Source organism: Blennius ocellaris (assembly GCF_963422515.1).
Source record: "Blennius ocellaris genome assembly, chromosome: 19".
Lineage (NCBI taxonomy): Eukaryota > Metazoa > Chordata > Actinopteri > Blenniiformes > Blenniidae > Blennius > Blennius ocellaris.
The window spans coordinates 20,737,294-20,760,237 of record NC_137668.1 but is presented as its reverse complement, the minus strand read 5'-3'; positions in this window follow the sequence as shown (position 1 = coordinate 20,760,237).

The window sequence follows — 22,944 nt, the reverse complement described above, 5'->3', positions numbered from 1 at the left end:
GAAACTGTCTTTTTGGACGCCTATTTTCAGCACAAAAAATAAAGGACCTTTTTTAAAATCAACATTGAAATACCTTAGATTAAAGTATCAAAATAAGCTTTGGTGGGAAAAATAAGTATAACAGATGAATGAAACTTATCAGATGTTTAATATGTAAAGGATCTAACAAGCATTCAGTTCTTATTTTTTATTTTATATCAATCATCAAAACAGCTAGAACAAAATGTTTTAGTATGAAAAACATTTAGAAGTCCAAGATTTAAATAACTTGAAAGGGGCATGTTTTCCAGATTTGGAGTCCATATTTTGCATTTTTAATCAACCGTGAGGTGTTTTCAAGGATTCCCTCTCCCAGAGTTATATTCTTGGTATTCATAAAATGTGAAGACAGCCCATACTGTAGATCATGCAGCCTACCAGAACTAATTAGGTTTTACTTCAGATGTTCCTCAATGGAGAATTCCACTTATTCTTATTATTGAAATGACTCTCGCTTGACCTTTAAGAAAATTCTGTGATCTTGATCCAGATTCTGCCCTGAACATGTATTTCATGTGTTATCTGTAAGAGACATTCAGCATCCGAGACTGAAAACTGGCTAATTCTAGCTACACTATTACCTTTCTTGATTCCCCTCAAATGATTTCTAAAAAGTGAAAATGATTTGATTTTCTGCAGTCTATAAAATGAGGGTGAAGGTGAAGTCAATCAAGCCATCAAACCAGAAGGAATTATAAGTGTTGGATGATTTGAATGCATTCGAGACGATGCTGAGTGTGGGAGGCAGCTGTATTTATTTGTCCACACAATGTGACAATGAAGTCTTTGTTAAATGAGGAATAATTACAGTCCACTTGAGGCACAAGTGTTTTGATGAGGAAATAAAACTAGTCATTCATTGTAATAAGAATGGACACGGTCACTTCAGCCTTTTTCAAGCATGCATTTCAGATCTTTGCTTATTGTGACAAAAAGCACAGAGGGATTATCAAAGATCTCCAGATTGCCAGTTTGACCCCGCCAAGGTAGATGTAGAACTTTACTCTGAATGAGAACTTTTTTTTTTCTTTAAGGGACGACACTGGGACATGTTTCCTCTTGGAGCTATTAAAGAAAGTGGAAAAACTCACCTTCATCATATTTGGCGATCGTTGACTGATATCCAGTATTTAAAAGTCAGCAACAGTGAGTCAGCTGTTTGTCCAACACTGTCAACATTATGTATCATAAACAAACACACACACACACACACACACATCTTGTGTAATTAGGCCTTCAGGAGAAAATTGGCTCAGTTGGTAGAGAATGTTGTCCCTCAATCGTAAGGCTTCGGTCGTCAATTTATCGAAGTGTCAGTCATTCAGTGGAAAAGTGCTACATTAGTGAGGTCCATTTACCATTGACACATTGAGATATATTCATTTTCTGCAGACTAATCTATGCGCGCTCATCCATGACTGCTGTTGCCTTGCCCTAACTCTTGGTTATTATGAAAATCTATGTCTCTAAGGCCACGTTTACGTGGCGTTTTACATCACAACGCTTTAAGTTTACCGTTTTCACAGCTAAAATTGAAGTTATGTATACGTTCATGTTAATTGTGAGTAAAAAGATTTAAGTCCTTGCAATGGAAATAAATATTACGTGGATGTGTTCTCATTCGCTAAATATATTCACTGGCCTCAAATATAACCAATCACAAATAAGTCCTCACCTTTATGTACCTAAAACCACAATTCATCTCATAAATAGCTCAGCACATCCCAATGTATGTTTCCAGTTTCCCAGCATCTTAAAGAAAATAATTGCAGATCACACTTCCTGGCCTCTTCTTTTAATTTCCATGCATTTTTATTGATGAACTTTCATTTATTTCTGCTGAATTACTTGATGAATCCTTCCTTTACCCTTAGTTTGATCTTTAAATCCAATATGGCATCATTGGTAGACAAATACGCACACTAAAGCCACGTTTACAATGACTACTCTGCAGCTGATTCCAACAAAACCCCCATAGCAGAGTGAATCGAGAAAAGGAGCATAAAGAATACTGAGAGGCTGTTGATGTAGGCGGCGAGGGAGGATTATCCATATAGAACCGCTTACCCCGGGCCATATTAAATCACCTGTCGTTCTGTGGCCAGTGGTTAAAGGGCCACGGGCAACTCATAATGGTGCGAGCTCTCTGGCTGAAACCTGCAGCCTGACAGCGTTTTAATAGGCTGCGGGCTGACACTCAGAGGAACTCCACCGCTCTCTTTGGGAAAGACACCTCACTCTCCCCGACGAGCCCGGCTGCTGCATAGTTATGGGGGGGAGGGGGAAGAGAGACTCACAGACGCATCCCAGCGGAGGCGAAATCTTAAGGTTTTAAATGAGATGTCAGGATTAATGCTGATGACAGCTCAGTTTGGAGCGCCACTGTCCTCCGGTTGGCAATCCGTAATGGAGTAGTTACACACAATAACTGCAGAATCTAGAATAACAAGTTACTAATATTGGAAAAGGCTCAGGCTGCGTGCTGAATCCAAAACTCGCTTATGAGAGTGAGGGAGTGATTTTACATTTTGTATTAGTGTTCGCACACGGTGATCACAGTCCCGAGCAAAACCAATCTTGTGATGGGGCGGATGAGTACAATAGTCCATCTGCAATCGAGTCACCTGGAAGTGTGCGAAAGCCCTTTATTACTTGGATCGGGGAAATAAAGGAAACCAGTTAAGGTGCTGTGACGACCATTACGAGAAATGGGACAAATGGAGCCGCAGTTCGCCTAATTGCGTGTAGAGATGGGCTGCCTGTTTAGAAGCTGTGAGGAAAAACCACCTGATTGTGTGCATCTCCGAGGCGAACTGTAATATACACTCCTGACGGAGGATTCAAGTGTTCTTGGGTTTGTCACGTCTTTAGAAGCTATTTTCATTCTGCGAAATGGAAACAAAAAAAAACAAAAAACTTTGCACAAAGACTCCTGCTAAAGCCCACCTCTCGAAGCTGTTAAATATGCTGGTAAGCAGTCAGATATGTTGAGCGAGTGGTGCCCCCGAGACTTCCTGTCCTACCAGTCCATGGTTACGACTGCAGAGGTGGAACCGGAGGTATTGTTTCCAGTTTGCCTCTCATCATGTCTGCATTGTAAAAGTTGCTTCCCTCTCAAATTGATTCCTCAGCCCTTGCTGCTTGCGTATCGTCATCCAAAACGAACAACTGTTGCATTTAACTGGGAGCTGGGCAATAAATGCCCCCCCCCATTTAAAGATTATTGCTATCAGCGGTGGCTGCATTGAGTCAGCTCCTCGCCGTGTAAAAGAATGCCACTGCCCCCCCTGCGCCCCCGATAAGAGCCCTATCACGCCACGATTCCATTGCAGGGGCAATAAAAAGTAATATACTTAGCTGTCACTCACAGGTTATATCCTGGCAAGAGAATATGGAACTGGCAGTTTAGAGGGAGATAAACAAGCTGTAATATTGCAGGTGTGGCAGGCTCACTGGAGTATGTGTGGCAAACCTGTCTCTTTTAAAGGATTCATATTTCCACATGATCAAACCGAACAGTCGGAATCGCAGATAAACTGAAGCAATCAAGCCCTTAAATCTGGACGAAGAACCAGAGAAACGTCACACACGTCACTGCGGTCGACCTGGTGCCGGATTTTCATTCAGACGAACCAGCACACAGACACAGATGTGCTCAATCACTCCGCTCAATTAGATCAGTGAGTTTGAGATTAGATGGAGCCAAGGCATGCTGGGAGTTACATAATCCCATTACACTCGAGGAAGTCATTAGAAATCCATATATTTAAATGTTGCACATCAGTAACCAGTTTAATGTCAACTGAGTCACTGTTTGAGCATCATGTGAACAAGAAACTACATTTATTCCTGAAGAACAGATGTCTGACATGCTTTTAACAGGGCCCAAAGCCAAAGAACTCTGTTTAGACAAAGACAAAAGTTTTTGGCGGCAGAGGGACTAAACAAAAAGAGGGATAATCATAGTAGTGCCTAACCTTCTATTCCAAACGCCTCCTCAGATTTCTCGAAAATACGTGATCTCACAACATTACAGCAAAGCCTCCCCTCTCCAACATACCCTCCAACATTTTAAACTAAAGATCTGAATATTTCCAGACTTGGGCGATAATGGTTGAAGTTAAAACACATAGTTTTTGCATTTTAGTTTTAGAAGAGTTTTGTGTTTACATGGAAAAGTTTTGAAAACAATGTGCATTTACACGAAAATGATGTAGTTGGTATGTTGGGCTACAAAATGCCATTGTTGCTTGTTTTTGTATTATAACAAATATAATAAAATGACAAAATAATCATATTTTAAGCTTTCATCTAGACTACAGGTGTTAATGAAATCTTAAGTGTTATATTTTGACACCCTAACCGAGACTTTTTGTTCGGTACAAGAAAAGGGAACATCTTTTGCTGACGGTTTGGATGAAATGTCGCAGAACGAAAGGCCATTTTTTTTAACGTTAAATGTTCACCCTTGTAGGCCTAAAGCGTGGCCGTAAAAAAACTGACAGTGTCATTCTTCACAGGCAACAGCAGCTGTGGTCAGCTGGATCCTGGTACAGCTGCTTTTGAAGCCTGGAGGTGGTTAAGATTTCACACAAAAGGATATTGGAATTGTGGTATGGTTTCAAAACTTAGCAGACATGCTTTAATGCCACGATTAAGACAAGAAACCCCTCAAGTACTCTTGCATGCGTCGATATCCGACAGGAAAAAAATGGCTTTAACCCAATTAAAAGCTCAGCTGGTGCTGAATTGCACAGAAATATCTTTCCAAACATTTATTAAAGTTAGATATAGATCGTCAAACCATGTGACTCATTCATTAGCTGTGACTTACTTCTAAGCAACAAACAGGATTTTGTGTCAAAGCTATGTACCATAGGACAGTTTTTATTGGCCTGCAGCAGAATCCTAAACATATAATATATATTGTGATACACATAGGAAAGTTCAACTTTCATGACAAAATTGGCCAAACTGAAGAAGTGCAATTTTATGACAATGGCTTTAATATTGCATTTGAATATTGATTGTCTTTATTACATTTTAAATATTCGAAGTGATAAACATTTTCCAGTAGCAAGTGATTTGCAGACAACGTGCGAATATCAGTGATGTACTTCTTGACTTTGACCTTTCTATAGTTTGTCTTTGGTCCAGATCACGCCAGAAACACACAAACCATGAAATACAGAAAATGCTCTTTTTGTATGTTTCACAGTAATTTTTGTTTAATTGAAATAAAATGCATAACATCGAGCCAATTCTTTTTTCTTTACATATTCTTGAAAATGCTGCTGACGACATAGCAGTTGTGCATAGCACAAGGCATTGCATATTGAAGCTATAGCTCACAGTGCTACCAATATTCTGCTCTTAACCTTTAATTATATTCAGTGGGAAGGCAGACTGGTATGCGTTGTGTGTCCAGATCAGTAAAACACACAGATTATAACATATTTAGATCGGGTTCGGCATTTGGAGTATGGCTTCCAGACGTGAAAATTGCAGTTCTTTTTAAATTTTAAAAAAAAAGAAAAGAAAAGAAAGAAAAGCAAGCTTGGCATTCATGTCATTGTCGTCGACGGGCCCTTTGTGAAAGACACTTTTCCTGTGGGTAGAACACTATACACGGCCCACAGGAAATCTCTCTGAAAGCAACGAATGCTGGAAGAAAGAACCGTAAGCTGCGTCTCCCTTTTGTCATTAGGATTTCTTTTTTGGAAAGACGGCAAAAACATTACTGCTTCAGGGAATTTTGATAGAACGCTTGAGAGTGATTATGTCTTCACTACACCAGTAGAAATACGCATACATTGTTTTGGGTTTTTTTCATCCTTCATACATGTGTGCTGCCATTTGGCAGTATGGATAAGACTACACCCCCATCGGTGTTGAATTCCTCACATGTTAATTCTGAGCTCACACTGTTTGTTTTGCTGTTATTTGTGCTGAATGCTGCATTTTAACAGAAAAAGATATGATTATTGACAGCCCAAACAAAGTCAATTCAAGTAGAAAACCAGGGATTTAATAAATTGGAAGTTTGGAAAATAATATGGATGAGAATCATATATTTGAGCATAATCATGACTAAAACAACTTGATTCTGTGCAAGTACAGTAAAATATACATTTGTCAATCCTCAATCACATGCACACAGCAGCGCTATTGAGGCCATGCCCCCTACATGCACTGTGCATCCTTCCATCACATGCACACATGGTTGCTACAATCCTGGACCACTATTGAGCACACAGCACAAGACTATTGAAGCCACACATTTGCACCTGTAGAACACATGAAGTGAAATCAGTCTGTAATAATATTATGTGGTAATATATTTAGGAGCTTTGGTGTATTGCTGATGTTTAACTTACAAATATTGCATACCAACGTCAGTGGCGTTGAATTTAATTGTTTCTATGATGCAGCGCTACGTGGATGTGGACAATTCTGCATTGATATGCTGAGAAAACATTTGTAATGTTTATTAGTATTGGTCTCTGTGTGTGGTATCATCACAAAAACAACCAACAGCACCCGCTAGTGGCAGAACGGAGACCATTTTCAAAATGTTGCTGTGTAAATGCAAAACTTTTTCTGAAACGAAAATGTAAAAACGATGCGTTTCCTCTTGAAAAGTTATGTAAACAAGGCCTGACTATTATCACACTGCTGCTTGCAAAGTGTAATTTATTTGTCTTCCTGCCGACTGGCTAAATATACAATAACAGGTTGAATAAATGTTTATATGAAGCCCTGCACCTTTTACACTTAATAGCAGACCTTATTTCCTTTCTAATTGGAATTTGTCTTTGACATTTTGATCATGAATGTATGTTAATATTTCTGTTATATATGTATAATTTCCAAGTGCTTGGTATTTTTTATTTCACATTGTAATATTGTCAAAAACATCCATCCCGCCCTGTAAGTGAGTAATACTGGTCTGGAGTTTATATACGGAACAAAACAGAAAGACAAGAAAACAAGTCCTCACAATAGTGCAGACATGTGCAAATATAAGCACTTTGTTTCCAGGAACTCGCAGCACTTTTAATGCATCGTCTCAGGAGCTATTTTCTCTCACCTGTTCCTGCGCACTGACCCTGGGTTACACGCGAGGATCTCTTTACAGCTCACTTCACATTTCATCCGAGAGCCGGGAACACAAACCAGACCGCTACACTTGCTCTGTTTGCCGCGGCAACTGAGGTAAAGAGACAGGAAATCATTGCCATCAAAACAACTCTGGCAAAGGTCAGTCAAATCAGGAGAATTAAATTAGTCACCTTGAAGAAAAGCAGAGACCCTGTAAACAGATGTGGGCCACAGGACCTGGGGGGGGGGGACGCCACATGATGGGACGGATTTGTTTCAGGTTGACTGTCTCTGTATTTCTTTGCCAATTAATGTATATTATCGGGCCATCAGTGTTTCTTAATGAACATGACAATAAAATGGATTTGGCGGAAGACAACACAACTGCCTGGATTTCATAGATGCAAACCGCTAATCCACTCTTTAGTTACGTTACACACGTCCATGTTGAAAATATCAAGCAGTTGATGCTGCCTCACCTCCTCAGAAAAGCGAAAACAAAGAGTTTAGAGCCGAGGGACTGAATCACTTTTGAGTGTCTCGGGCTACATGTTAATGACAGTTGAATATAATTCAGAGACGAGCTGGTGTAATCTCATCTCCCTGAAAGGTCCTGTCCACGCTGCCACAGGAAAATACAGGAGAGGTTGTAAAGGTCGCGACCTGCAAATCTGCTCCTATTGTCAAATCCACAGAGGAGCTGCTGGCCGTTTTCAGTGAGCGGATTCATTAGATGAGACATTCATGTGCTAGTTAGTGAGGTCTCTTTATGTCAGGTAACAAAGGATGGAGCTGTATTCATGGAGTTGTCCAGCATGTTTGCGTGTGTCTCATCCTGCAAGATGTATGAAATAGGCACTGGACAGAATATATATATATATATATATATATATCTCAGACATGTCAGTGTCAAAACAAGATTCAGTTATGTTAATAACGTCTCAGTCCAGAGGGGGGCAGAAATGCACCTGAAAGCTGTTTAACTAACAACTTTTACCAGATGAGAAGAAGAAATATAATTTTTCATAATGAGATTAATTCCCTTTAAAAATAATCCTAACATTCACTGCTCGGCTGTTGGACACCTGATGGAGTCTTTTATTGTGAAAGGTTCTCATTTGAATAACACTTGGTTGGCTTTGTGCTTCTTTGAAGCTCCAAAGAATAAGGCATGGCAGGAACTTGTTCATGTGGCTCACAGGTATGTTTTCTTAATCAGCTCCTTGTCAGCTTTTTTTGTTTTTTTTGTATTGTCCATTTTATTATGAGTGGGACTTAAAAACCTACATGTATGTTCACAGATATCAATGCCTGTCCACAAATGTATTGGAGCCCCACCCTTTATAAGATTTTGATCATTTCTTAGAACATTTGATAGGAATGCAATAATGCCGTTCGTAGATATGTTTATTATTCATAAAATGGTTTGTCAAAAGGGAATATTCTAATGTCTTTTTTTTTTTTTTTTTTTTTACCTTTTACCTTAATTTTGAGGAGTGAACTGGACTGAATGATTTCACACGAGAGACCACTTTTACATCCGTGCCTGAGCAGGTTTTGTGTGTTGCAGAGAAAATGTGACCGTTTCTCAATTAAAAAAAAAAAAGAAACTGAATGATTCCTTCACAAAAACAGGCGAACCTGCTGACAGCTGCATATGAGTGTGAAATCAAAGTCAAGTGGTATTAAACAACTTCACATAACCATTTTCTTTTTTTTTAAAGAATGCCAAGTGCAGCAATTTGTGTTCGTTGAAAACTGAGAGCACAACCCTTTGATTAAAGCCACTCTGCATTCGCCCTGGTAATCTGATGTCAAGTGGAAGTCTTGCGGCGAGAGTGGTGACATGGCAATAAAGCTGCATCTGAAGGAAACGGAGGCTGTGTGGAGGTCTACAGTCCTCTTTACTTGAATGCACGCATGATGAAACACATTAATTTGTCTTCTGTTGGTCTATCGGCCCTGGCTTAAGCTTAACTGAATCTCATAGCAAAAACATCATCCAGCAGGGGCGTTTCAACACCGAACACCACCTGCCGGCCTCCAGGCTCCTCATTGATCAGAACAGATCGGCGGTATTGAGGGAGATTGAAGTTGTACGTCTTGTATATGTTTCTCTTGACATCTTGACTTCAGAACTCCTCAAGGAAAGATCTTTGCTCTGTTGTTGTTAATGCTGACTGTATTTTACATTTGTTGCTGGTCAGGTAGTCCAAACTGTTTTCTCACAGCGGAGGAAAGGAAGCCGACGAGGGCAAAAGTGAACTGAAAACTGTGAAGTCGCAGGTCATACAGCCGAACGTTGAGCAGGGGAAAAAAAAATCCCAAAAGTTCTGTGGCACTGAAATGATTTCTGCTGGTAATTATTTATTCAAGCTTGTCGCAAAAAACATATCATTTGAAAAATTGATAACATAAAATATTTGTTAAACTTGCACCACTTAGATATAGAGATGATATCTCTGTCTTCTCATAGCCGTTCTTTACGTCTTGATTCTTTGACTGTGAATAACTCATAGTAACAACCACTTCCCTGAAGAGTTGTGTCCTACACTGCAATGTGTATAAACCAGCTTCCATCTTTTAAAAGCCAATTGAATACAAGAAAAAATATCCCATGATTTGGTGCAGGAAATGAGAAATGTTAAACTCCTGTCTGTGTCTGAACATGGAAACTGCCTATTACTGGCACTTTGATTGTAGGAAAGATGATGCTGTAGTCTCCAGGTGTGTATTAACTATAAAAATCATCTGGATGAGCGGAAACACATTTCTTAAATGCGCCAGACACTGTGGTCGCCTCAAAAAGTTAAAAAGGAACTTCCTTTTTTCTTTTTGTTAGTTTTTTTGCGTCAACACGTGTGTGGTTGCATCACAGAAAAACACACAGTGCTCCGGTGTGTGCACAAATCATTATTAAGATGTGGCTGTTTGTGTGACGATACCAATTCCAACAGGGGTTTGATCTTTGGCCGTTCCAGTCTGGTATTCATGTCGGTTGTCTTTTCTTATGAGCTCCATTTTACTCGACGTCTCACGACAAAATGATCGCTAGACTGTGGAGATATCTGTGTTTGTATGGACTGAAACTCTGAAAATGTCTCATAATTGATGCACGATATTTGCGCACATGTTTCAAGATTCACTGGCGAAGACTGTGTGAGTGCAAGTTAATTTTAGTTTGTGCGTGACATCTACAAACAACCGATTCCAGTTCGAATTGCTGCTTTGTGTATTTTGTTAGCATTTTTGTGCCTCCGAGTTGCAAGTTCCAAAAAAGTGAAATAATTTAAATAACCAGAACTTTGCTTTGCAAGGCAAGATAGCCAATGTGTACTGATACAGTTCAAGCAGATCTTTTCAAATGCTGTTACATCCTTCTGTCCGTTCACGTTTTCTGTTTTACTGCTCGGGCCTGAGCATCAAATCAAAGAGACAATTACCACAACCAGAATGTTCTTGCTGCTCCGCGCTGTGATGTGGTGCTTCACAGGATACAGCAGCTTTCGCCTGTGACGTTTAGCTCTACAAACTCCTCAAATGTGCTTCAGAAGTGAAGCTTATTATCTCTGATTAACAGCATATTTTTAAGTTCTTGGTTTCCTTCTGATTAGATTACCCACTTCAGAATAACGACGCAAAACACACACACACACAATCACTTTCCTTTTTCAAGTGCTGCAAGAGGGGAAAAAAACTAAACCAAAAAAACCCAACGAATATTTTGAATCTTTTGTTCTTGTACTGAGATTCAATTTCCTCGATTGAATGAGATGAATGAATGTTTTTACAAGCAATTTTACATGGATTCCCAACACTGCCATGGCAGCACATCCTGACATCGCCCTCTCTGCTCAGCTTGAGTCGCAATTTATTTATTTTTATATTTATTTTCGCGGCACATTGTGCCAGCATGAGTTCACATTGATTTATTGCGAAAACAAAGGTTCACCAAGAGTTTGCTGGACTCCTGTCTGTAATTCACATCCATGCTCGGCTCAGAGCAAGACGCACCCCCCCCCCCGACTCCCCAGTCTGTTCAGAAAAAGTCTCGATCCGACCAAAATGTCTTCTTATTATGCTGGAGAGAAAAAGAGGCGAGTGAATCTCCAACGCTTATTTACAGCTTATTAGCCAGATACGGTGGGGCATTACTTAGCTTCATGCTGTGTGGTCTGCCATCTTGACTGCACCCGGGGACCTCCCAGCAGAATCCTGTCATCCACCACACACTGTATGTCTTTGCACTTTTCTTTCCAGGCGACGTGGCAAACTCTTTACTGGCTCTCTGGGGACTGGGGAATGACCAGCTTTAACTAAATGTCCTGTTCGGCGGCCCAGAGTAGCCATTTAGGAATGCAATGTAATGTTCCCTCTGGCACACACCGCCTCGCCAATTAGAGGTCAGGATGGAGCTACTTGTGCGGAGCGCCGCTTTAGACGGATGAAGTCATTGTTTGGGGACGAACACAAAGCAAAATGAAGAGGTATGGCTCGCGAGGAATGCAGAAAAGGCAAAAGGCGCTGCGCAGCTAAAGCTGGCGTTTGGCAGCCTGGTGAAACAAATAGTTCTTTACACGCCTGTGAAATGGAAACGCGATGCCAATATGTGGCTTTTACACCAAACTGACAGCGGCTGCGAGACGTCTTTTGTATGTGAAAACAAATCTGTTGTGGGGTGAACAGTAGCACTTTGTTTACTCTGCCTGAGGATACTGGCTACATTTTGCCCGGGGCCCACACAGTTGCTATGACAGGTTTAAATAAGGACGTAAAAAAAAAAAAAAAAAAATCACCCAAGGCTACACTGTGCATTTTACTTTGGGCAAACTTTTTGTCCAACACTGTGTTCACATCCTCCAGTGCGCTGTTGTGCCTCAATAGATGGAAGATTTAGCTTTAAACGTCAGTTTGACTTTGGAAGATGGAAAACAAAAGATGTAAACTCGTGCTTTTTTTTTTTTTTTTTTTAACCATTTGAGGACTCGTTCCATTTTATTTATTTATTTATTTATGTATATATACTAAGCCATCCTCAAAAGATGTTCGGTCTTTACATTAACCAGGCTGTGATGGTTACATTTGAAGAGCTGCTAGGCTCGTGCTACCTGGTGATGAATGAATGAATGAATGAATACCGTACCTACAATCTTCCACAGTTTCACTAGACCCTTCCTTGTGATTATCACCATCATCAGCCCACTTCTTCCCTTTATTAGACACTCGGGCTCCTTGCTACTCATCTCTTTCTTCTCATGTTGCCCCCCAGCTTCTCTTTTATCCGACTGTGGTGTGGTTCCCACCAGCATCTTGCTCATCAACACTGCCACTGGTGGTTGTTGGTAATCATTTTGCTTCAACTGATCTGTTATGAGGGAAATCTGATTTATGACCTGCAAACACCAAATATTGCACCAGATGCTCTTCCTGAATCAACACTTCGCATTAAACCAGGCCATTGGATGGAGGCTGAGGATGCACTACTGTAGACTGTACAATGGAAACGCAACGATGAACCAAACGTTCTGTGCTGGTTCTGAAATGTGGATGAGAAATGAGATCAGTAATGCTGGATTAACAAATTGGTTCCAGTGTATTTTTAGCTTGTGGAGATTTTTATTAAATGTATTATTATTTCAAGAAGGTTTTAGACACTGTAAATTTATAGTATGTACTTCTACCAGGACACACTTGCAAAAGAGATTATTAATCTCAATGTGTTTCTCCTGAATAACTAAAGGCTAATGAAATGAATGAATGAGAACAGCATGATTATGGTATCACGTGTGTGCTACATTCCTGACTTTATTCCGTTGACATGAGGGCATGTTCACAACCCGTAAAAGCTCACGGTGACATGAGCGTAACACACTGAACTCATTAATTTGATTTCAACTTAACTCATTAGTTTGCTTATGTTGTGACATAAAGCAAATCTGAGAGACCTAATTTTAGCATATGTTGTGAAAATGGAAATAAAAGGGAAAATTTGTGTTAATACGCAGAAATAACTGACTTATTTTCAAATGTGGATAAATTTACCATAAATGGCCAACATGACATATATGTAACATTACATAACTTTGACATTCATGAGAATTATTAAAACAAAAACATCAGAAAGGTGTTCAATGTTGTCCATTTTAGTTTGTGTCCACAGAATTTTCCTTGAAGTAGAAATGGGTCTGGGTTCATGTGGATTAGAAAAAGACCAATTCTACGGCTGAATGTGGCAAAAAAAAAAAAAAAAATATATATATATATATATATATATATATATATATATATATATATGTAAAAACCCTTTATCTGTCCACTTACGGTCTTTAATTTCACAATTCCATTTCAACTGGAGGAAGTTGTGGACCGATCAATGTGTGCAATTAGACACACAGGGCCTTGCAATTAGCTGTAGTGCTAATGTGCTTGAATGGATTTTCTGATCTGGTTCAAGGAAAGCAATACTGTACAGCTAAATCTCTCTCCATCTGTCCTCAGTCAGCGTCTCGCTGACAGCGCAGTTAGAACAGCCCTGAATCATCTATACACTTTCAGTTTACCTCCATCCAGACACCATTATTCCTGCAAATAGTATGATTCGCAGTGGTTTGCAGGTTGTTGATGGAAGAACAATTGTTGCAAAGGAGGATTGAACAATTCTGAATTCTTCAGAGAGTCTGGATGTCTCGATTGTATTATTTATCTGTGTGCTATTAAGTTGCGTATTGCACACTTGTGTCTACTAACTTTGCCAGTTTGTGATTTTTTACAGAACACAAAAAGGTGCAATGGAGACAAACAAACTGCTGGGTGTTGAATTTTGTACAACTCATCATTTTCTGCAGCCAGTGTTAGCTCAAATAAAGGTCTGTTGACCAAAACTTAGTTAAGATTGACCAATATACACTATAGTATTATTTAAAACTTATACAGTAAAGTGACCACATTTTTATCAAACAAAAAACACTGCAGTGAGTCCAACTTAGCCCAAAAACAAAAGGTTTTATTTGTCGTACCTGGTCAGTGGACTGGTATACAAATTTCCACAGTGATCCATTACAACTTGCGCCGTAGACTCAGTAAGATTTTCATGTCAGATGCCCTTCCAGCTGCAACGTGGGATTCAAACCTGGGTACCCCACACTCAAGGTCAACAGGGGAACATTTGCATGCAACGTTGGCGCGCCCCAAAACACGTCGGGTCATTTTAACTGCAGATAATCTATATGCAGAGTGGTATAATGGTGTTGTTCCCAAGTTTCATTTATCAATTACATGAGGCTTTATTTGTAAACCAGGGTTCACATATACAGGTGAATCTTTGTTTTTGGTCCATTTCTACAATCGTTACATAATCTGAATGGTTTCAAGCATATTTTTTTAAAATGCTGTTTGAGATAATTATAGTTTCCATTTATGAGCTGAAAATGCGAAGAATATAACAAAAGGTTTGAGGGTTAGGGTTCAAAGTCCATTGCATTGTGAGTTTTCGCTTACTGGTGCGTGTGTGCGTGTGTGCGAGCGTGCGTGCATGCGTGTGTGTGAGTGAGGTCCTGTATAGGCAGGCACACACTGCCCTGCACCCTTAAAATAGCAGCAGTTTCTGTGCCATTGATATAAGACCTGGCTTTAGTTGATGAAGAATGCAATTGCATCCCGCTGCCTCAAGACAGCGACAGCACACATGATTTTTAAAAACTGTGTGTGTGCGTGTGTGTGTGAGATACTCAGATGGGTTGCATGTTGGCTATTTAAACATAAAAAAATTGATGACTGCGCTGATGTGAAACGACTTCCACTGCGCTTGACAGTGCCTTGAGTTTGGCTCTGTAGGCGTTTCAATGCCGATAGCGTCTGTACGGGCACACTGCACGCTTGCCAAGAGCTCCTGGAGGCAGGTGGAGGCGGGACTCATTTGAGACAGGTGAGGGTCAGTGTGCCACGAGTGGTGACCTATGGTGTAATGGTAATAGCCATACCAGTGTCTCCGTGTCTGTTCCCGTCTCCAGATAAACCCTCCTCTGTCAGGCGCAGACTAACAGGTTTTCTCTGCATCCGTCTTGCCTGGTATGGACGACACACAGTGCCTTAACAGAAAGTGAATACTGCCTTCTGTCCTTTGAAAAAGCATTGATTTTTACTTTGCAGCACCCAAGGTCAGCGCGAAGAACAAGCCGGGAGGATCTTATCACCTCAGAAGTACAGGCTTTCCTCCCAGTCTATTTATTGAAGGGAGAATAAACACAAATGAAGTTGAGAAGAGAGCTGTCTGACTTACTATGACCTTGCATAAAGCAAAGCAATGCATTCCTACGCGTTCATGCAATGATGAAACTATGAAATTTAGACGGATGAATAAAGTGCTCTGATACCACAACTCTTTACGGTTTTTTTTTTTTTTTGAATGATTTTTTGGCAGTAAGCAATACGTGGCTCCGCTCCTGTTTATCTTCCCTTTCTCAGACCAGATTTACCTCATGGCCTCAGACTTGAACATTTCCCGGGCTGTTTGTTGTTATCTGAGTGAGGCTACAAAAGAAAAAGCACATGCAGCCTCGGAGGCAGAAAAAAAAAAAGAGAAAAAAGTAATGGGCCTAATCATGGTGGGTGACAGCGCTTCCAAATTAATTCTTTCCCAGTGAATGACATAAATTTGGCCTTAAGGACATGAGCAGAATTACAACTGACAGCAGAACAGGGGAGCTAAGATTGCATCAAAGCCGGAATGAAAGGCAGGATAATTTTCTGAACACAAACATCACTCGTTACAAGGCTGCGTTGTTCGCATGGAAATCCACTTGACACAAGACAGTGCTGTTAATAATAGCAACCACACATTTAAAGTGTTTTCCATTGATATTTATGAACATATTCTAAATGAAGTAGTTCTTATTGGAATGATTTTAATTATTGCAATTTATTTTAGATGAATTGGCTGCACAGCTTTTGTATGTTTTCACAACTTTCTTCAATGTTGAAAATTCAAGTATATTTTGATCTAATCAAGGAATTATATCCCAGTTTTTCTTTTTTAGTAGAGTCCAAGGCGAAGTAATTGTGTTTGTTACCTCTTTGTAATCACCAATAATGTAGTACTATTGGTCGTTCTGCATGTAATAAATCTAATGTAGTAATTTACCAATAATGTAATAAAATGGTCAAATACTTTGAGTGAATATTGCAGTGTTCTGTATCCTCAATTAATGAATATGGTGACCATCCCATCCAGTATACCCGCTTTTAATAAACGGACAGCACAAAACCTGCAAAAAAACCAGCTTTTATTTCCAATAAATTAAATCCTTTTTATGTTTTATTACAATATTGACTGTGCCATCAGCTGATGTTGAAAGAATTGCACGTTGCTTTGGGCTTCTTGACTGAGCGATCAGGAAATGTTTTAAAAGAAAATCTATGTACCTTTTAAAACCATTTTCACAGTTCTCGGGAAGCTGCTGCAGGTCGAGGGTCTTGTTAAGAGACTTGCAGTCGTCTCCTCAGTTTGACTCTGCTGATTAAACACATTCACACCATTTTAATTATTTAGAAGCCGGTGTTTGTCATCTCATAACTTGCCCCACCCCCAAAAAAGAAATATGAAAGCATTATTATAACATTTTAACATGTTAATGCTGGCACCCCTGCTTTTTACATTTTAATTATGATGTTTAGTGCCGTACAAAACAATTTGTCAACTATGCCCACACTGCCAAGGATGTATATCGTCAATAGTATTTAGGATCAGTTTGATGGATGAAAGAGCTTCTCTTTGCTTTTCCTACGGCAAGAGAAATTGAGCTTTTACACGTCTGACTTCCTTGTCGGCGATAATTACAAGAAAGAAGCAAGAGGCATTACACAAAATGTCATCCTCCTCAGCCAAGTGGATTGATCCTGTCATGGCAAACACGGCATACATTTGCATGTATTTGACAGCATCTTCAACTCTTCCCCTGCCCTCTGCCTCATGTTGCGTGCTTCCTTCCCTTTGCATGTGAATTAACTTGCTTTTTAGATGGAGAATGGGAGTGGAATTGATTAGTTGGCGGGTTGCGCGTGGCGTGGGACTGGTGGTGATCCATAGCCCTTGTCCTGGTCTCGTTGTGGAGGAAGTAGAGGAGTCAAAGTCGTACGCTGGAGGCAGGATTACGAGGTAATCCTCACAACTGGTTGTTGTCCAGTAACACCTACCAGCGTGTCTTCAGAAGGAAAAGATCATAAGACTTCTTTTGTTTGACACACAAAGGGATAAAGTGAACACTGGCAGATGAGGGAGACTAAACCTCCACATTATATCATAAACACTTGATACAGAGGAAAATAATTACCAGGCTTTCTTTTCTCACACAGGTTGATGGCAGCATTTAGTTTACTCTGAAAAAAATTTTTTACATTCAAAAGCTGCTTAATACTGAAATATCAAATAAATCCCATCAACATTGAATTTATTAAAACTACATTGTGTTTTGCAATGATTGCATTGTAACATTTCATTTTCAACATTCAATTCTTTCCAGATAGGCACTGAAAATGTCTCATGCAAAAATAGCTTCTGAGAAAAAAAAAAATCTAACAGGATTCACAGTGGAATGAAAGAACTGTGTTCAGATCCCATCGCCTCATGATCATAGTGGTCATCACGCCGTTGAGCCACTTGTAGAACCACTGATCCAGCCTGACATACCTAGCTCATGGTTTCACTCTGAGATGTATACACCCAAGCCATTGTCATGCTTCTTAGTAAGCTGAGTTATTAATGTTTGAAACATTGAAATGTCTTGCATGAAAAGCTTTGTTTTATGTTTAAACTTATCCCTGAAGATGCAGAGGGGAGTGAACGTGGGTTAACTCCTCTTGTCCTCCCACTCCCTGCCTTTATTTGTTCCACTTCATGGTCCAGCAAAACCTGCTTTACTTGCCTTTCGGGTCGCAGCATATTTGCTGTATCATTACTAATTCTTGGCTGGAAGACAGGTTTCTCTATTTCCACAAATGTCTATTTTCTATTCTTCAGTCACTTTAATTGTTCATTAGCTTATTGTTTGTGGAATGCTATAACATTTCATTATCAAGTCAAATGATCCTCAGATTTTTTATTTGCACAGTCATAACGGGACTAACACAGTGCTTTCTCATTTACTTATCAAATAACCTCCATTACCAAACAGACAATATTTCCATTTAGCTAATTGCACAGAGGGTCTGACACACAGTCGGTACAATACTCCCGCGAAGCCGCCATAACTGCTGTCATGCGCAGGTTTACTTGGTAATTTAATCTAATTGCAGTGTAATGTAAGTGATACCGGTGTGGCACGAGGGAAGCGGATCTATGGGGAGAGGATAGTAATTAAAGAGCTGATTGCTCGACTCGCGAACTGACGGGTCAGGATTGCGGGAAGCGATTGGCTGCGGGAGTTGAAGGGAGGTAACTTTAGGCACCGCTGCTGTACGTGTGATTTTTTTTTTTTTGGGGGGGGATGCGCAAACATGAAAACCGTCTGGGGATTTAAATTCGTGCTCCAGCCGTTGTTATAACTTTTTTCCACTGATAAGTACCGGCACACACTGTGTCCATACAGGGAGATGCCAAAGCAAGAAAGTAGATAAGTCACATTTGGCACAGGCATCCAGATGGATCCATGCGTGAAACAAGTCTTTTTGGGGTGAGATGAATGATGTTTGCTGTAACAAGAAAGGGGCAAAATGTGTGAATAAGGAGTTGAATAAGAGAGGGGAAGTGTGTTATGACACACCGGCGTTTACAGATGCGGGCTCCTATTCTCTCGGAGTGAGATATCAAAGTAGCCTGGTATTGATCCCCGGGAACGATCAATATGAAGCCATTGCACCTCAGTATTTGTTGCTCAGCAGTCTGCCTTCCCATAAAATGGGTGATCACGAGACCAGAACTGATGGCCGTGTAAAGACGCGCTGTATAAAGCTTCTCCAGTGTCGTTTTAAATCTTCTGTGTGCTGTTTGTGCAGGTTGCTGCGGCTGCGTTTGTACATATCGTATGCAAGTATGTGGGCTCGTGTCGTTGTGTGTTTGCTGCTGCGGCTGACAGGTCCTGTAATGGTGACAGGATGCAGGCAGCTCCCATGAGGCTGTGCATGCTGACAGCAGCTGGCCAAGAAAAAGAACAGCTGCTGATGAGCTTCCAGTACAAAGAGCCCATACAGTGCCTTTCCTTTGTCTTTCAATTCCTCCTCAGATGAGTCTCATCTTAATCCTGCAGTCTTTCTCTAATTGTTTACATCAGTTTAATTTCTAACTCGATGTGACGTTTTGCCTCGTCCCTCTGGCTTTACTATATGAAAAAAATTATTTCTGACAATGAACACTGTCTATTCCGTGATACAGTTTGGCCAGCGTGTGCAAAGAGGGGAGAGAGAAAAAAAAAAAAAAAAAAGGAGCCGCTTATCGATTTTTCCACGACGCCCCTCGTTGTGTAAAGTGATTGGGCTGCCATCGGAGTCGCCATGCTTCACGGACTCCAACTCGGGATGTTTCTTCCCACCATCGCTCCCACTTTCAGCAACATTGCTGAATTTGTTCAAAACATTTCAGGCACAAATAGGCCGCTGGTAAGCCCTCACACGCGCACCGCTCTGCACTCTACACCTGATCCCCAATCGCTTGTATGAGATGCTATGATTTAGGTTGTGCAAACAAGAAAGTCCAGGTTTAATTAAAGAGAATGACTTGTGCATCAATGTCAAATATTGAGCTTTTTTGAGAGAAGGTTGGGAGAGTAATCTTAATAAAGTAATCTTTCATTCATTGATTACACAGGTGTAACACATGGATCTGTCAGCAGTTATTTTAAATGCATTGTCACTATTAAATAAAAATGTGATAATTTTCAAGGAGTGTCTTTTTTCAAAATAAAATCTTCCTTTTGTGAAGAAAAGATGGCATACTAGTTTTGCTTATCAACATAGGCAGGTGTTTTGCTTTTTGTTTTTCAATTAAGATTTTACACTTCGTTGGATGGAATACCGGTTTGAAATCTACGGAAAATACATGTTGGTCAAAATATGTGATGAGTTTAGAAGAAACAAGGTCAATCAGGAGAAATGATGTACCCATGAAGTGATATAACATGAAAGCAGCAGAGAAATCTGTCTTAAAGTAATGACTATAAACAAACTGTAATAAGAACTATATTATCATTAAAAACTAAATTTCATAATCAAAAGATAAAAACGGTGGAAAACAATAGCAAATGTATGAAACCCCTAAAATAATCAAATTGAGGCGAAACGGGTTTTTAAAAGGCTTAAAATGAATGTTATAGTTACGCAAACATGCAGCTGGACAAACAATAAAACGACATTCGTGATCATCTAAAGCCCTGTTTCAAGCGAAACTCATCGTTTTTTTGCGTTTTCGTTTCAGACGAGGGTTGCGTTTACACAGCCATGGCAGGAAAACTGAAAACGATGTAGTTAGCAAATCGAGTGGTTGAATACTATCGAAATTGTATTGAACTCCAAGGAACGTAGCCCCATCAACCCTCACTGAACACGTTCCGTTTCAGGCTAATTAGTCCTTTTTGAATGTTTGCTGGACCCCTGACAGTTTTTCTATTTATCAGATATTATTGTGAACAATAAAAGCAACTCTTCTTCTGCTAGGTGCATTTAATTAAAAAATCTGGTGAGTGTGTATAGTCTGCAACTGTTACACTAAGTCTCACCCTATTGTTACATAATTCCTTAAAAAAAAAAAAAGAAATCCTTGCGTAAACCCATAATCCTCCAGCATTGAACTGATCTCTCTAGTTTATTCTAACAGCTGCAGCATGAACCAAGCATGTTGCAACACAAACCTGTTTCCCTTCATTGAAACGGCAACTGGTTTATCCAAGCGTGAGCACAAGCGCATTACCTGTGATTGTAAGGACAGTGCTAGCGGCTGTGGCACCGGCAGCCGGGGCGTCGGCCGTGTGCGGAGCCGGCAACTGGGTCCACCTGAAGCCGGAGAGGAGGGGAGCAGCCAACAGCTGCTTGTCTGTCTGCCGAGGTTCCTGCCAAGTGCACAGCGTCGCAATTCCTCAGTCTGCATTTCACAGTCCAGTAGACTATCCTACTGTATGTCAACCGTTCCGACTCTGCACTTCATTTGGTGTGACGTTGACCTGTTGGATGTGAAAGGACGGCTCTGATGCTCGGTTCTTTAAATAATTGTTTATGTTGTCGTGTTTCTCATGTGGTTTGAATGAAGCACGTCCACGCTACAAAGCCTCCACCCTTAATGGTGACTGTTGTTTGGTCACCCAAGCTGCAAACATATCATTTCATGCAGAATTACTTATATTCTTTTTTTGGCGAAATATGCAACACTTAATTGCCCCTTCCCCACAAACACAGCCATCACTTTCCACCAGAATCCAAATTCCTGTGTGATAAATTTCCTCTCTGCCACATTAAAAAAAAGAGAAGACAAACTACCCAACATCTTCCTGCACTTTCCCCCCCACTCAAAGCGCCGCTCCCTCCTCCTGCTTTTCATCTGTTTGAAATGGGATACAGCTCCTGCTCATTTGTCCTGCATCTTTTGCCAAAGATCTCTGGAAGAGAGTGGAGAGGGTCCCTCAGGACCGCCGAGAAGAGAGAGGAGCTGAGCCACAAGCAGCTGTGCTCTGCCTGCCATAACTTTGGAGGAAGCTCAGAACTGGTAATGACCGTATTGTGTTGTGCAATTATAGGCTGGACAGAGCAGTTGTGTAAATGGCAGTTAGTGTCTGCAATAATTAAATATAGAGAAAAAGCTGCAGATGATTTGCTGCTGTAATTAATTTTCATGATATGAAACCCTGCAAAGAGATAGTGAAACTACATAGGGCTGTTTCTCAATATATTAATTCCAAGTGTCACTTGCACTTTCATGGGTTTTTAAAAAAATAATTTTCTCAGATAAAGAATAAAGTATATACAAAATGTATCCGCAGCAGTTTCTTTTGTAAACAGCAGTAGGTGTACAGCTGGATTATTCTTTCTTAAACGAATAAAATTATTGGCTCCAAAAACACTAATGAAAGGTTTGGATATCAATTAATTGCATTCTCACTATTTATCATCATAAAAGCAGCAATAGCATAACAAAAATCACAAAATTAACAAAACACAGTGATGCCAAAGTGCTTCTTACTTACAGTAATAGTGTTTGTAATTCATTACTTATGTTTCTTTGTTGTTTTTTTTAATCTTTACATGCCATCTTTGGCCTGAAAGTTTAGTAATATTTTTATTATTTTTTTACATGATAGGATTTTGTGTATTTTTGGTAAACATTGAAACATTTTACAACTTTTATTAAATATGGTATGTTAAGTGGTGAGGCCACATTTTACTGTTGTGGTAAACACTCTTACCTCAGAGGGAATTCGACACCCTCTCCATGTAAATGTTGGCTAACCCAACTTTTTGAAAATGCTCGGGCTTGGTCTCCATGTAGAAGGTGGAAACGCTGCTCCTGCAGATGTGCATCAGAACCGTACTGAATAGTTTTCTCTGCACATGTTTGCTCATGCTCACACTCACACAATTAGGCAGCTCTGCTCTTGCACATGGCACCATGAGAGGAAGGACTTCCTCCTCTTCCCAAGATGGGCATGTGTGGGTGTTTAATCATTATTAACAGCCGTAACCATCAGATGGTTAGCATGAAATCTCAGACATAAATTCTGTCATGGCCGAACTCTTTGTTATTGTATGCCCCAAAAAACACTATTTTGTCCAATAAAAGTTACTAGTTTCATAGCGTCCGGCATAATAGGACATGAATCATATAGTTTT